The sequence below is a fragment of the Equus caballus genome, chromosome 22 (assembly GCF_041296265.1).
Source record: "Equus caballus isolate H_3958 breed thoroughbred chromosome 22, TB-T2T, whole genome shotgun sequence".
Lineage (NCBI taxonomy): Eukaryota > Metazoa > Chordata > Mammalia > Perissodactyla > Equidae > Equus > Equus caballus.
Window position 1 is genome coordinate 13,677,371 of NC_091705.1, and position 16,658 is coordinate 13,694,028.

Here is a 16,658-nt window from a genome sequence, read left to right on the forward strand (position 1 = left end):
TTTTCCACAGTTCCCTCTGGCAAGAATGAATGTAACGGAAGGGAAAATGGAATCAGAGCTCAGTTTGACGGCTTCTGTTATGCTACCGGTGAGAAATGGTACGGCAATGATAGAAGGAATGGAGTAGAAGGGACAGGTTCAAGTAGTATTTGAAGATAAAATAATCCTGACTAGGGGATTGATTGACTTTATGGAATGAGATGGGATTGATTTGCTGGGAAAGAGAAAGATTGATGAGTAGCTCCTTGGTTTCTGGCTCACATAACCAGAGAAACAGAGATAGCATTCACTGAGAGTCGGATTATAGAAGGAAAAGCAGGTCTAGAATAGGCTGAGAGGGAGGCAGAGAAGTTGAAGGATCTTTCATTCAAAATGAAATTCAGGCAACTATTAGCATATGTAAATCCAAAGCTTGAAAGAGGATTCAGCGATAATTTTGAGGTGGTGGCGAACCATGAGAATGGATTCCATTAGAAAAAGAAAGCTAAGACCAGAATTTTGAGGAGCACCAGTGGTTAAGGGATGGGGAGCAGATGGTAAGCCCAATAAAAAGAAGTCTGAGAAAAGAATCAGGTGTCAAATGACAGAGAAACCATGAAATTGAAGAGTTACAAAGACAGAATGGTCAGTAATGTTAGGTGTCACAGAGGAATGAAGGGGACCATACAGAAGAGGGAACCTTTATTATGTCAGGTTCAGTAGCATTGGAGAGGCAAAACCAAGTCAGACTTAGCATGGAGAGGAGAGGTGAGAAGTGTTCACAAGATGAGGAAAAAGTAATTGAAGTTCTTTGGCAAGTAGCTTGGCTGGGAAGAAAAAGAGAACTACACGGTCAGAGTGGCCAGGTCAACAGAGGGATTTATCTGTCCAGGGAACAGTAAATATAGGCATGTTCTTTTGCTGAGAGTCAGGTAGATGCCTACTATTTCTCTATTTTGACAGCCAAATATGAGGTGAGATTACTTCCTGGGAAGGAGAAAAGTTAGGCTGAGTGAAGGATTTGAAGAGAGGAGCGAAATTTTGGCATTACCATAGGAAATTGAGAGACAATCTAACAATCCGAAGTAGTCTTGAAGGTTCTGCTGAGGTTGAGGGAAAATTAAAACTTTACCCTTTTTTCTCTTTTCTATTTCTCCTTCCTATATCAGCCTTTTCAATTCTAACTTCCCACTTACCTGTTTACCAATTAAATGAATGAAAAAATGATGGTATTGTCACCACCAAAATGACAAAAGAAGACATTGTACATCTCTATATCACTAGATGTATATATGGCAGCAACGCAGGATACGGATGATTCACCTACAATGTGTAAAACTGTGCCAATTACTTGACAACACTGTACCTGTGCTTTCCCATCTGAAAAACAGAAATAATATTACTTTATCTCATAAGACTATATGAATTCATAGAGATAATACATGGACAGCCCCAGAACACTGCTTGGTCTATAGTAGACTACCCATAAATTTAACTTCCTTCCAGAAAGAGGGAAAAATAATGATCAATGTGTTAAAATGGGGGGAAGGAAAGGAAATCATATTAGATGATAAAATAACAGGAAATAGGGCAAAGGAATGGGAAAGGGGCTTGCTAAGTAGATTCTCATTGCAAAGAAAAACACATGAGAAACCAAGACACAGATGGAGATGGATGTTTCTAAAGAAAGATGCTCATAGTACAAAAGAGTGGAGGGCAAGGGAATTACTCAAGTACCATTAATCACAATCCTTAATGTCAGTCCCTCTGGGGTTCAGGAGGAAAGAAACAGGCAGAAAAAGCATGTGTAGTCCTATATATCGTTCAAAAAAGCAGCTGCTACTCAAATCTGGAAAGTCAAGGCTCTTTAAAAAAAAATAGTGGAGCCAAACAAGATCCCAGAAATAGCATATTTGTAGAAAACCACTCACTGCTTCTGGGAAAATAGATTTAGGGTTGACTTGAGGATAACATTGCACAACACGGACTTGAAGAAGGAAAAAGAATTTGATTGGGTTTATCTGAAGGTCCCTGTCATTGATTCAGTCAGCAAATAATTACTGAACACCTAGTGTGTGCCAGACACTTTGCCCTCTGTAGGAAGACGGTTTCTCCTTTAAACATATTAAGGTTCCTCAAAATACATGTTGGCTTTATAGATCTGGAAAACCACACAATTTTTAGAGCAAAGAAATTCAGTCTAGTGAGAAGAAATATTGAACTGGAAATCCTGGGAAGGTATTGAAAATCATTTCATCTCTGCCAGTTGGTTGTATCACCTTAATTAAGTCTCTACGCCTCTAGACCTCTGGAACACAGTCTCCTCCCTGTGTCATAAATGCAGATGACTGTCTATGAACATCTGTGACATCGATTGCAGATATATAAACAGGCTTCTCTTTGGCCAATGTTATTAATAATCTATAAGGTATTTTCTAAATAACATTCATTTTGAGGAGAGTAAAATAACCTTTAAAGTAAAGAAGAAATTTGGACATTGATTAGACATCATACTTTCTTGGGAACTCTAATTATGATCACTCATCTCTTCCCCACATCATCTAACATGGCAGTAGAGACATAAGAAATGCCCGTTACTTATCTGATGAATAAAAGATCATGACTATCATTTAAAGAGAAAGGAGATTTCTATGAGACCAAAATTTGACCAACCTTACACACTATTCAGCATCATCTTCCCCAATAAGATATCGTATCAGGTTGCTCAGGATGAAAATCACATTCTCAATCTTGTTTGAGAATTTAGGTTGTGATCACGTTTTTAAAAGAATGTGGAACCAGGTGAGTGTAGTTTGCTTATGGCTCTGATTTATTATTCTAGATAGTGAATGAAAAGAAGATGCCGAGGAAGTCTGGATGGTTTTGGACACGTTAGGGGATGGAAAGTGCATTGACCCATGAAATTTGACTTACTGGAACATAACATACATTAGGCATTTAAACAGGAGAGGGATGGTGAGACCATGGAGGTGACCCACACAGACTGCTTGAGGATATTAGGAGCAGAAGGAATGAACGAGAATGGTAAAGAGGAGAGAAGGAAGAAAGATCAACGGAAAGACTTATCAGTATAAAACCAAAATAGAGGGAGAAACTAGAAATTCACTCTTCAATTCGTTGGACAGAATATTTTGGCTAAATAAAACCCTCTCTGGCATCTCTTAAGGGATTAGAGCTCTCTAACTAACATAGGTGTGTCTTTGTTGACAGTTCACAAAAAAAGAGATACGTGGAATGTTAGCGGAAGACGACAGCACTGGGTTGTAGACAACCAGTAAGACTTGAGCTAGAGATAAAATGTGGATCATTATAAGACATACCTTGTTAAAAGCCTGCTTCTTTCTTATATGTATTTCCTGCTAATCAAACCTATCAACTCTCCCAGTATCTTTGTTTATTAAAGGCCAACTCACCTTCTGATGCTCGGATTTGGCCAATGGCCAATGTGGAGGCCATCAGGCAGAGACTTGAAAGAAGAGAGTGAGGCCAAGGTGTTACTCCCTCCAGTTATCTCCCTGAGAGACTGCACTGGGCTGGCTGCATCCCTCAACCAAAGGTCACTGCTTCTCTCCAAGTGGAGCTCTCTCCACAGCTCTGTGCTTCAAAGGCCCCGGAGTTAGTGACAGCCTGGTTATTAGAAGCCCCAGGATACTGTACCACCTCTCGTCATTATGCTCAGCCTGTCCAGCTTTTTAACTAGTCTCTTTATTAAATCATTTGTTTGGTTACCTATCACAGCTTAACAAATCACCATAAAGGGTAGTAGCTTAAAATAGCAATTTTGTGTTAGCTTTCACAGTTCCTGTTGGCCAAGAACTTGGGAAGGGCTTGGCAAGGCAGTTCTTGCTTAGGGTCCCTCATGTGGTTGCAGTTATCTGTTGGCGGGGGCTTCAGTCACTCAGGCCTATGATGCAGTTCTGTGGTGGCTTACTCACATGGTGAGCAAGTTGGTGTTGGCTGTTAGTTGAGGGCTTCAATTTCTCACCATATAGGTCTCTCTATGGGGTCTTTTGAGGGTGGCATCTGGTTTTTCCCATAGCAAGTGTGTGTGTGTGTGTGCATGCACATGCAAGTGTGTGTGAGAGAGAGACAGAGAGAGACTGAAAGAGCCATGTTGGCTTTTATGGCCTCATCTCTGAATTCACAGAGTATCATTTATGCATTCTGTTGATCAAGGCAGTTAAAAAGATCCACTCAGTTTCAAGGGGAGGGAATATAGACCCCTTCTCTTGATGGAGGCATGCCGACTTCACATTGTAAGGGGAACATGTGGGATAGGATATGCATATACATATCAGTGTGGCCATCTTTGCTAAATATAATCTGCCACCTGCTCCTTGAATTATCTTGATTTGACTCTACCATCTCTTTTCTGCTGGTATTCTGACAGATATAGTCAAGATGATTCTAGGGTCACTCCAGATCTGGGATTATAGGAATCTTCTGAAGAATCAGATAATGACCTAAACCTCAGCAGGATGAAACGGTTACTCGATACAGGTAGGGAGATACTGAGTGGAGAGCAGGAAATAGGCAAATTCTCTGGGTTCAGCAGGTTTCTGAGGGCAATTCTACTTGTGGTCAAGAAATATTGTTCATGAGTGTATATTTTCAGGTCATAATGGCCGTTCAGGCATGTGACTGGTTTGAGGCAAGCCTGTGAGGTCAGCAAAAGGGTGAAGAAGAGCAGAGGTCAAGAGAATAAACTGTTGAATCAAACGGACCTAGATTTTAATTCTGGTTCCTTCTCTTGTTTGTTGTAAGCTCCTGGGAAAGTTGCTAAGCTTATCAAGCTTCAGTTTTCTCACCCTTTAAATAAAGATGTGGTCAAGACATCTACTAGCCTCAGGCACGGTCTAACCAGGAAAACAGAAGCCACTTCACATATTTATGACAGAAATAATTTAATACAGAGCTTTGGTCATCAGGTGATGGAGAAGCTGAGAGTCACCAGAAGATATTGAGGTAATTCATAAATTAGCAACTACTAGAAATCATTCCTACCCATAGGCTGGAGGGATAAAGGAAGAGATGCCTGTACAGAAGTTGGAAACCCTGTGGACCTATCTGTAGAAGCAAGAGAAAAACAGCCATTCTTAATGTTTGTTCACTTAGAATTCACTGTACCTTCTTTAGCCTTGCCCAAGCACTAATATCCAAGAAATCACAGGTTTGAAATGCGACTTACATATTTTTCTGATCCAATTAAAATAAGTTCATAACTTTTTAAAATAAAAGTATTTCTAATGCATATCAAGAGAACTGCACAATTTGTAGTATGAAAATGTTTGTCCTGATTTTGGGAAGCATTGAGGCATTTAACAAGCTTAGTATTTTGCTCTGTAGTGAGCATGGATCCATTAATAGGTAGCTATTATTATTATTATTATTATTATTGGCAACTGAGCAGCCTGAGAGTGGGGAATCAGGCCCTGGTTGTAGACCTGGAGTCGGAGCCAGGTATGCCAAACATTATTGGTTCTAGGCATTTGTTAAGACAGTGTATGAAGGACTTGAGAGGAAAACCCAGAATGGAAAATGGAGCAAATATTTAGGCTGGGCCTCAAAAACAAGAGAGAAGCCCACTTTCTAGAAATGGGTCATATGGTTACATTAATACTACATCTTCCAGGGCACTGAACCCCTGAGAACAAGATTGGTTCTGGCTCTTGAGTGGAACTTAACCTGAAGATGGGGTACAGGGGACTCTATGCAAAGAGAGAGAAGAAACCCAGCCAGAGAATCAAGCAGATGATTACATTCACCACATGGGTGGGAACTAACTATGAACAAAATTGACCCTGACTGTGTTGTAACCAAATAATATCAACTTTGAGAGGTTAATGAAACCAGATGGACCCAGAATTAGAATATGGGCCTCACACCACAGAGCGCGGTTCTCCAATCAGGCCACCTCGCTAAGCTTCAACTGCCTGTGTTAACAGTACGCATGTGAATGTTTTCAGCAAGACTTGTCCTTGGCGGATGTGTTAAGCAAGATGAACAGTCTGAGATCCAACCAATAATCATTACCATATCTATTTCTCTTTCTGCTGATTAGACGTCATACATCCAACAAAGTGGATTTTTAAAAAATAACTAGTAAGTTCTCTGTGTTACTTTCCATTAGAATGCCAGTGCCAACTGTTACATCTCAAAGAAGCACAGACATGCAGAAGGGGTCCCATTCCCTTAAATGCAGCACAAAGTAGCATCCAACTACTCAAAGACTACAGAGAAGATGTCTCATAACAGAATAAAACTGCTCAAAAGTATAAGAACCCGAACGCCATTCTGAGAGAGGAATGCATCAGCAGGTAAAGAGGACTTCAAGACTGTACTCACTAGACAGGAAAGAAAGGTCAGTATCACATGAAATGAAAGTCGCTTTTCCATGGAGGCTCCTGAACCTGATTTATCTTGCTTCAGTAAGACAGGAAATGCACTACAATGTTCAGGATGGGGGAAAATGACAATTTAATGATTATGGAACATCTTTCACTTTCCATGGTAATTGGACAATCTCAACATCAAAGGCAGAGCTGGTAGCCTTTTGGAAAATGGAATGTCATTTTGCTTTCCTTTTCACTTTTTACTACATCAATGAACTTTAGCATCCTCTCTGGCTTTATTTTTCCATTTTCATTTAGCATTGATACAAAACAGACCTGACTTTAAGTGTACTATGCAAAGTAATAATTTATGTTGGAAACTTTAAATGGATGGGACAGAACCGCTTTTGTATCTGTTACATTTTAATGACTTTAAATATATCCAGCTGAACAAAGTCAGATCTTTACTATTACAGGTGAGGGTTTCTTGACATGATACACATCGTGTTCTGCCAACCACTTCACAAAGGGGAACATACAAACTGCCATCTCTAAGACACGCCATTCTCCCATCACGCCCATTCTTCTACCTATACTACTATCAGCACTATTGCATTTTAGAGCTGCTTTTATATCAGCAGTTCTTTATAATTTTCCCTAAGCATCATTTGCCAATTTTAGGCGGGGTGGCGGGGGGGACCCTAATACTGAACTCAGGAGAGGAATTCATTTAAGACAACTATGAGTTTCCATTATCTTTGCTTTTCTACTGTTGAACAACAACAAAAATCTCATTTAAAGAAAAATTCTCAGACAATGGAATTTTAGGGTTGATAAGCGCTTCTGTAGATTAAAAGACTTGGCTTTAACTTGCTGCCAATGATCCTGATAGGAAGAATGCATACAGCACACTGATGTTAATTAAGTAAAGATAATTAGGTGAAATTTAGGGGAGGGGATACTGCTGGTTTTCTGTTTGTTTTACCAAAATTAACCCCAAATAAGCACAGGTTTTACAAATATTTGCATTGTACACAATGAAATTTTGCCTGAGAATAAAACCAAAGTGCAGCCAATATTGTGGAATTCATGAGGGAAGCATGGTAATTGCCTATTTTACAGATGTTCAAGTCCAGGGTTTGGGCCCTCAACTCCTGCCTCCCTTCCTCTCCATTTCCTTTTGTTAAGTCCCTGAAATCAGCAACTATCGAAAAATTAAGATGGAAGATGAATATTTCCTGAGATTCCAGGAAAAAGATGGCAGACTTCCACCCCCTTCCTTTGACTCTAGATATTATGAAACCAAGGTTGACTTTAAGTGAGAGAAAAGAACTGCTTATTTTGCTCCTTTTCCTTTTTAGAGTTAAGAGTTATTTGATGATGAAAACCATTTAAAGTAAAATGATTTGACATTTTCTTTGGGGAGTACGGTGCCTTTGATTTAGAAAGCTCTTTTGACCTGTTTCCTAGGGGCACCAAGAAAGAGGAAATGGGGAGCTGGCTGAGTAACTGGTGCTTTAGGATTTCAGAGAGAGGAGAGTAATGAACACTGTAAGATTTTCTTCTAAACTGTCCAAGATAGCTTGCCAGAGTAGAAGAGTAGACAGAGATTTAAATATGGCGTATCAATCAGCTTTTGCTGTAGCAATGCTACCTAACAACTTAAAAGTCTCAGCAGCTTACAACAAAGATTTAATTCATGCCCACAGATCTTCAGGTAACCTGTGATTCAGAAAGAGTTAGCTGGGCTTCTCTGGGCCAGGCTGGACTCTCAGGTTCAGGTTTGTCCCACAAGCCTTCCTTCCAGGATCCAGGCAGAAGGAGCAATGACCACCTGAGGCAAGATCTTTTCATGTGGAGACCAGAGCTCCAAGAGGGCTGATGGAAGCTTGTCAAGTCTCTTAAAGCCTCAGTTTGGAACTACCCACTATCACTTCTGCTCACATCCCATTGGCCAGGTCATGTGGCCAAACTCAGACTCAGTGGGGGAAGAATACTCTGCCTACTGGAAATCCATGAGTAGGGCTGGAGAGAAGGAAGAATTATGAACAAATAATACAGTCTAGCGTACCTGGGTTTGGGCTCCATTTCTCCTCACCATGGCATTTTATTCCTGATATTCAGAGACAGGTTCCAGAGGGTCATAGGAACCTGCAGGAGTTGTTCCTGGGATCTGGATATTCATGTATTTTTCTTGTTCTCCCAGGCATCCTTCACTCTTCTTCCTCAGAAGAGGTAAGGAACTTCAGCTTTGGACACAACTAGCATTAAGATTGAATGCCTGTGGTAGGCTGAAAACTCTACTCCCAACCCCCAGCCAAGATATTGGGTGCCAATCCTTGGAATCTGTAGATATTACCTTATTTGGGAAAAAGGTCTTTGCAGATGTGATTAAGTGAAGGATTTTGAGATGGGGATACTATCCTGGATTATCCAGGTGGGCCCTAATACAATCGCAAGTGTTCTTATAAGAGAGGCAGACACACACAGAGGAGGTAGCGATGTGAAGACAGAGGCAGAGATTGAAGTGATGTGGCCACAAGCCAAGAAATGCCAGCAACCACCAGAAGCTGGAAGAGGCAGGGAACAGATTCTCCCCTAGGGCCTGGAGGGAGCACGGCACTGCAGACACCTTGATTTTGCCCCAGGGAAGTTGATTTGGGACTTCTGGCCTCCAGAACCATAAGAGGATAAATTTCTGTTTTTTTTTTTTTTTTTTCTACATTATCTCCCCAAACCCCCCCGTACACAGTTGTATATCTTAGCTGCAGGTCCTTCTAGTTGTGGAATGTGGGACGCCGCCTCAACATGGCCTGATGAGCGGTGCCATGTCCGCACCCAGGATCCGAACCCTGGGCCGCCACAGCAGAACGCGCAAACTTAACCACTCGGCCACGGAGCCGGCCCCAATTTCTGTTGTTTTAAGCCACCAAGTTAGTGGTAATTTGTTACAGCAGCCACAGGAAATGACCACAATGTCTTCCTTCAACTTTTGCCTTCTTCAAAGAAATTTTGATGTTGAAAGATGAAGTATTCAGGTAGATTAATTTTCAAAGAAAGGGAGAAAATAAAAACAATGCCCTAAAGTGCTCTCTGTCTGTTTTATTCTGGGCAATTTTTTTACATCCCTACATTACATTAAAAACTGATTGGTCCCTTGGGCCAGAACCAGTAGGCTAGTGGTTAAGTTTGGAGCACTTAGCTTCAGTGTCCTGAGTTTGGTTCCCAGGCACAGATCTATACCACTCGTCTGTCAATGGCCATGCTCTGGCAGTGGCTCACATACGAAAAGAGGAAGATTGGCAGTAGATGTTAGCTCCAGGCGAATCTCCCTCAGCAAAAGTAAAATAAAATAAAATAAAAAGCCTGATTGGTCCCTTGTTAGAATTACCAGCAAGGAAACACAAAAGGTAAACTTAAAAAAAAAATTGACCACCCCACAATGAGAGGCCACTTAAACCTACCAGAATGGCTAAAATTTAAAACACTGATGATATCAAGTATTGACAAGTGTGTGGAACAACTGAAACCCTGATAGACTCTCTATGAACGACCACTCTGGAAAGCAATTTGGCAATTGCTCACGAAGTTAAACACAACCAAGCAATTCCACTCCCTAGGCATTTACTCAAGAGAAATCAACACACCCACAAAAGGACTTGTACATAAGTGTTCACAGAATCTTAATTCATAATATCCAAAAACTGGAAACAACACAAACATTCATGAACATGGGGTTGGATATACTCACATAATAGAATACTACACAGTGGTGCAAAGGAGCAAAATACTGATATGTGCAGCAAAACAGGTGAATAGGCCTCTATTCCTGAAGGATTCTCCAAGTCTCCCATGGTCTCGTCTTTCAAAGAAAATGTTAGGCAGGAGTGTAAGTGTGGATGTTTACATTATGTTGAGTGAAAGAAGCCAGATGTAAAAGTGTATATACTGTATGACTCCATTTGTGTGAAGTTCTAGGACAGGCAAAGTTAATCTGTGGTGATAGAAATCAGATGAGTGGTTGCCTAGGGCAGGGGTGGAGATGACTGCAAAGAGACAACAGGGAACTTTCTGGACTGACGAAAATCTTCTATTTCCTAATTGGTAGGACAGTTGCATACATTAGCCTAACTCATCAAACTCCACACTTACTATCTGGCATTTTATTGTATGTAAATTATGCTTCAATGTAAAGTGATTTTTTTTTAAAACTACCTTTCTGAAAACACTAACATTAATATGTGTCAAGTGAGTTTGAAAGCAGAGCTCTCAGACTCTATCAGTTGGATTTGATTCAAGGATTGTATCCTTCACCCTAATGAAAAGCTTAGTCTGACTGGCAGGGAGAGAATAAACAAACAAATGAGACAAGAGGCAGGCATGTCAGGGTTCCAGAGGATTCTGGGTCTAAGCTGGCTCAAGGATTGGCCCTGTAAAGACAGCTGGATGTGGCAGGTGAAGCAAGGAGGGTAGAGAAGAGTCACTGAGGGCAGGCAGGGACCTGAGGCTTCACTCCAGACCTCACCACCCAGCCTCAGCCAGCGAGGCTATCATTATGCCAGCTTCCCTAGTGTGGAATGCCTTTGAAGACAGCAGAGGGGAACCAAGCTTTCAAGTTCCAAAGAGAAAAACAGTTTTAATACTGAGCCAGTGCTTGCTCGCCAATGTGTAATTGTATTGCCTTCTTTTCCTGAAGGATTTGCAAGGTCTCCTGTGGTTTCCTCTTTCAAAGAAAATGTTAGTCTGAGGCATAGGTTTGGATGTTTACATTTGTTGTTACAGTGTAGTTTGACTACAGATATAATTAACCACCGTCGTCTTCATCCTGAAATACCTGAGAAATTGTTTTATAAGCGATTAGAGGTCTCTGTATTAGACAATTATCCTTTTAAAAAGCTCATTCTATTGCTAAAGTTTCAATTCATTTGATCAAATTTTGGGGTACTTTCGTCAAGTCTAGTTCTCCAAAGGGATCAACTATTCTTTTCATCTAATGCTCTTTTCTGGGAGTTTTAAATTTCTACTCTGTGCTTGCTTTAAGGAGAAAGGAAGTTGTGAAAGTTACTAGCCAATGGTATAACCTGCTCAAGAAATAGAAGGTACATTTCAAAAACTCTTACACATATTCAGGTAGAGGCAGCCTATTGTACATTAACTAGAACCCCGATAGACACCTGGAGTTGATGATCCAATAAATAAAGGGCAGTCATCAAAGTTTTCATAAATTTGACATGAAAATTAACACACTGTGATTCGTAGCTCCAGGATTTCTCCTCTCCACTCATGCTAAGTCACACATGAATTTGATGTTTTAGGAAGTGAGCCGTCCAATCCTTTACTTATCCCACTGTGGAACAATTATCATGACTTGTTGACATAGCAGTGGCAAGACAGCCTTCTTCTGAATTCTAGTCTTTCCAATAGCAACTCAGAGTTTTGTGCAGTCATATATACCCAAGAGAAGCCAGTAATTAAAGATGCCCTAGGAGAAATTTCCAGAAAGAAATATAAGAAAAAATAGAAAAGCAAAACGCTGTTTTGAAGAAACCATGCCAAAAGAAACATCAAAAAAGACAGTTAAAAACTTTATTCAGAAAGTCAGAAGAGAGAGCCTGGTCTGGAAGGCATTCAGGTTACAACCTGAAGATTAGAGACTTGACCATATCTTTTCATATATACCAGGTGAAAGGATATACTTCCCAGTAGCTCTTCTATCATCGATCCCCTGGAGAAACAAGAGCCCAGGCTTGAGGAAAACTGCAGCTAATATTTTACATGTGTTCATTTTATATCTGTCATCTTACTTGCATACAGATTGCCACCACTGAAACCCAAAAATGAATGGCAAAAAAAAAAAAAATCCAGAGATGCTTCTCCCACTCTATTTTAACATTTAAAACTGGCAAAGGCAATCTTTTATGAGAGAAGCTGATCCCAAACTTTAGTCTGTTTCAGACTTACTTGTTAAAACACAGATTGCTGGGTCCAGCCCCAGAATTTCTGATTCAGTAGGTTTGCCTGTCTAAGAAGTTCCCAAGTGATGCTGCAGGTGCAGGGACCACACTTTGAAAACCACTGTGGTAGACATTAATGACCGCTCCTTGCCGAACACTAATTTCTCCATCCCTACCTTTTCTTTCTTTACTTCTTTCTTTCTTTTTTTTTGGTGATGAAGATTGGCCCTGAGCTAACATCTGTGCCAATGTTCCTCTATTTTGTATGTGGGATGCCTCTACAGCATGGCTTGATGAGTGGTGTCTAGGTTCGTGCCCAGGATTCGAATGCGCAAGCCCTGGGCCACTGAAGCAGAGTGCACGAACTTAACCACTGTGCCACAGGGCCGGCCCCATTCCTACCTTTACCCTTACTCTTTTCTCATTAGAGATGGTAATAGGCTCTTCTTCGTAACAATAATCAGACAATAACAACCTTTATTTGAGTTTGAGACAGAGAATGGATTACTGAATATAAGGATGGAGCCTGCCATTGTTGGATCCCTTCAGTTCTACAGGAAACAACCTTGACCTCAGGAGACAGGTTGTAGATCTGTGATGAGGAAACCTGCCAACTTCCACCAATCTCTACACCCTCAAAGGATGTAAAGCATACCCCCCAAAATGAAAAAAAATTCCTGGAATGTCCCTCTGCAGTGGAATTTTGAACATCGCTGAGAAAACTGTGCAAGAAGATGGAGATTATCTGGAGAACTCGCAGATGAAAGTCTGAGTGGTTCTGTGCCAGAAAAAATAACCTATTACAATTATAAACAAGTTAAATTGAACTATCTGGGCTTAATTGAGCCCACTCTGAAAGTTTCTTTTCAACAAAGATGGTGCTTTCAGCAGGTGAGACTGAAATTGTCCAGTCATTTGAAACTAAGTTAAACCCCCACCTCTTCTGTCCTTCAAGCAAGAGGGTGCAAGTCTCTCTCTGAGTGCCACTAAGGCAGAAGGATGTTGCAAAGTGAGGAGGCCAATTCCAAGGGATTCAAAATGTCACCCAACTCATAGACAAGGAAACACCTACTTGTAGCAACCAATGTTCTTTTGCAACTATGAGGGCTGCAGAACCAGCAGAATATAGGTGATTGCAAAACCTGGTGGTGGCATTCTCCTAACACACATGCATGCACAACTCTTGAGTTATGTCTTAGAAGGCAAACTGGGGACAATTGGGAAAAGCATCTCCAAGAAAATCTCAGGAGACCTGAAATAGCTATGCAGATATTCTAACACCCAAAGATCCCCATTGTCCTTCCTCACATCTCCTTCCTCTTCAATGCTTCCAAGTCTCCATCATTTTAATCCAATAACATCTGTGCAAAGGAGGGGGAAGAGTCAGAGAGAGTAAAAGATGGGAAGGAGGAAGGCACTGCTCAACGACCACTGGGATCAGCATTGAGATCATATCTCCCTTGAGGCTTCCATTCATGCCACACTCCCTGAATTCTGAGCACATGTATAAATAGGCAGACAAACATTAGGGGCCATTAATAAGCTAATACAACGTTTTGGAGGAAATGGAGGGGGTTGAGAGAAAGCTACATGTCTTCAAAATCAGAGAAGCAAATAACACTACTGTTCTGCCGATGCTTGCTTTCCCCGCTGGCTGTCAGACGTTGAACCTCAGGCCTGAACTCGCCTGGACAAGGGTGGCTCTTGGTGGCTCATCCTGTGTCCAGAGGATTTGTCTATTAGTCACAAACTTGGCCTCCCTGTGTCTGAGAAAGAGCCATGATTCATCTTGACAACTGTCAGTATATTACCTCAAATAGGAACAGGGAGAGATGAGCAACCTGGTGCCGGAAAAGAAAACAAAAGAGCTGATGCTATTTCCCATAACACTTCAAGGTTTGGGCTAGAAGAGTTTATGTGGCAAGAACTCTGGGCCAGGAGCAGCCCAGCAGAAAATGGCCATGTCAGCACACTCTCAAAGTCCTGCCATTCAGATTTAAGAACAGACAACGTTAGCTCAGAAAACATGGAATGTATTCCCATAGATAAAATTGTTACGTGCCTTCACATTATTCTTTCTTCCCAAAATAGCACTTACTTCATGTTTCCAACAAATTAATTTTTGGTTTCATAATTTAGTCAATTCTTCATTCCCCACTCTAATATTATACTTAGAAAAAATGTATATCAGTGACCCACAAATTCCATATTTAGGCATGTCCCCAAGAGAAATGTGTATCTTCACTGGAAGATATGCATTAGAGCAGCATTATTCCTAATAGCCCCAAAGTAGAAATTGCCCAAAAGCACGTCAATAGTGAAATGGATAAATGAGTTCTGAGTGTTCATACAATGGGCTACTACACGGTAATGAGAATGATATGGATGAATCCCATAAACATGATGTTGAGCAAAAGAAGCCAGACCCCAAAGAGTAATCACGTGCCATTCATTTTATATAAAGACAAAATAAGCAAGGCCAAACTGTCAGAAGCCAGGAGAGAGGTCACACTTCATCAGGGAGGGAGCAGGAGGAAGAGTTCTGGGGAGCTGGAAAAGGGCTGTTTCTTGATCTGGGCGTTGGTTACATGTGTATTCTGTTTATAAAATGCGTCAAGCTGTCCACTTATGACACGTTCACCTTTGTGCCTGTGGATCATACTTCAATAAAAAACTAACACACACACAAAATCAACACCAAAATTACCTACTAGGTTGTCACTGTCAAGATTTGTAAGCTTTAGAATGTGAAGCTTCTAATGAGCCATGCAAATAAGAAATACTCTAAGAATTCACCACATACACCAGCCTGTCCCAATTGTCACATCAATATACAGCAAAATGTCGTGTAGCATAAAGCATTAGTCTCCTCACTATTGTCCTTAAAGCGTCTCACCCTAGAGAAGGTGCATCTGATCACACAAACTTCAGGATGTGACACACTACAGTTTACCATCCATGAAATGAGAGAGGGACTATGTGGTATAGGATGCTTTCTCCCAAGCTTTCCCAGGGAAGAGAAGATGCATTTCTCATCATCTCTCCTTCTTCCATCCTTAGATCCCCTTCCGAAGATAAAGCGTAATCGGAGGAGACATCCTATCAATAGAAAACTCATTTTGCCTAGACCCACAACAAATGGGTCAACTGGAACCCATAAACCATTGCTTAAGCCTCAGCCAAAGTTGGTCAGAAGTCTTTTCCTGAAAAGGAAAGCTTTCTTCTCTTAAAATGGCAACATCCTCTGGATAACAATAAAACTCCTTAACCGAACCTTGGCATCGGAATATGTTTCTGTAAAGATAACTTAATGGAGTTGCTAAAAGGGCTGTAACTCCTCTGATAAGAAGGTCCAGAACCAGCGAATTGCAAACATTATTCCAAGTTCATGTAAGTAAAAACTCCAAAAAATTGACACATCCCCTTTTAAGCATCAAAATTTTCACTTTAAACATATTAAATGGAAATACCTCTAAATTATTTCACCATCAAGGTTCAATTGCAAATACTACCTAGATATGGGCACTAAGGCATTAAAGACTTTTTAAGTTCAAAACATGTCTTTTAGAGCTGGGCAGGGAGGGGTGGTCGAGGAAACACCTTAAAGTTTTTTAGTCTAATGTTTTAGCTCTTGAGACAAAACAAATGAAAATCCTATATACAGTGGCCATGTCAGTGAGTACTATCTTCCAACGTTGCCCAGTTGCTGTCATAGGAAATAGCTGCTAAGGAACTTAAGAGATTATCTTGTTTTCTAGATGAAACAAGAACTAGTTGGTGGCTAAATGACATACCCAGGATCACTCAGGAAAGAGGGGCAGGGTGAGAATTATAGCCAAGTCTCCCAACCTCCAAATTAGTCTCAAATCCACCACAGGACACTGTCTGCCCATGAGAATCTGAACTATTTCCATGGACCAGTGGTCCATGGCAGCCGGTCCCCTCAGACTCCATTCGAGGGAAAATGGAGAATGATGCTGGCAGAAATGAACAGAGGGAGAACCACTACACTTCCAGCCAGCAAACCCATGCACTTCTCAGAAGCGCAGACCTCTTCATGTACTGAAAATGGATATTTTAGGAACTCAGCAAATAACTGGTTTTAAAAATCCAAATAGAGTTTAATATCTTTTTAGATTCCCGTTTCCCAGCCTTGGGATTCTGATCTTGTACGTGTATATGTGTATCTTCAGAAATAGAAAAGATATGCAGAGATCATTAAAATGGCATAACCAGAATATATAACCATGGAGCAGGACCCGTCTCCACCCGCTCCAGCCCTGGATAACTGTGGCTGTGAGCATGTTTCTCATGCTCTCTTGTCTCCTCCTGACACGTGTCCTGCAAGTGACCCAGCTTCCTTACTCATGGG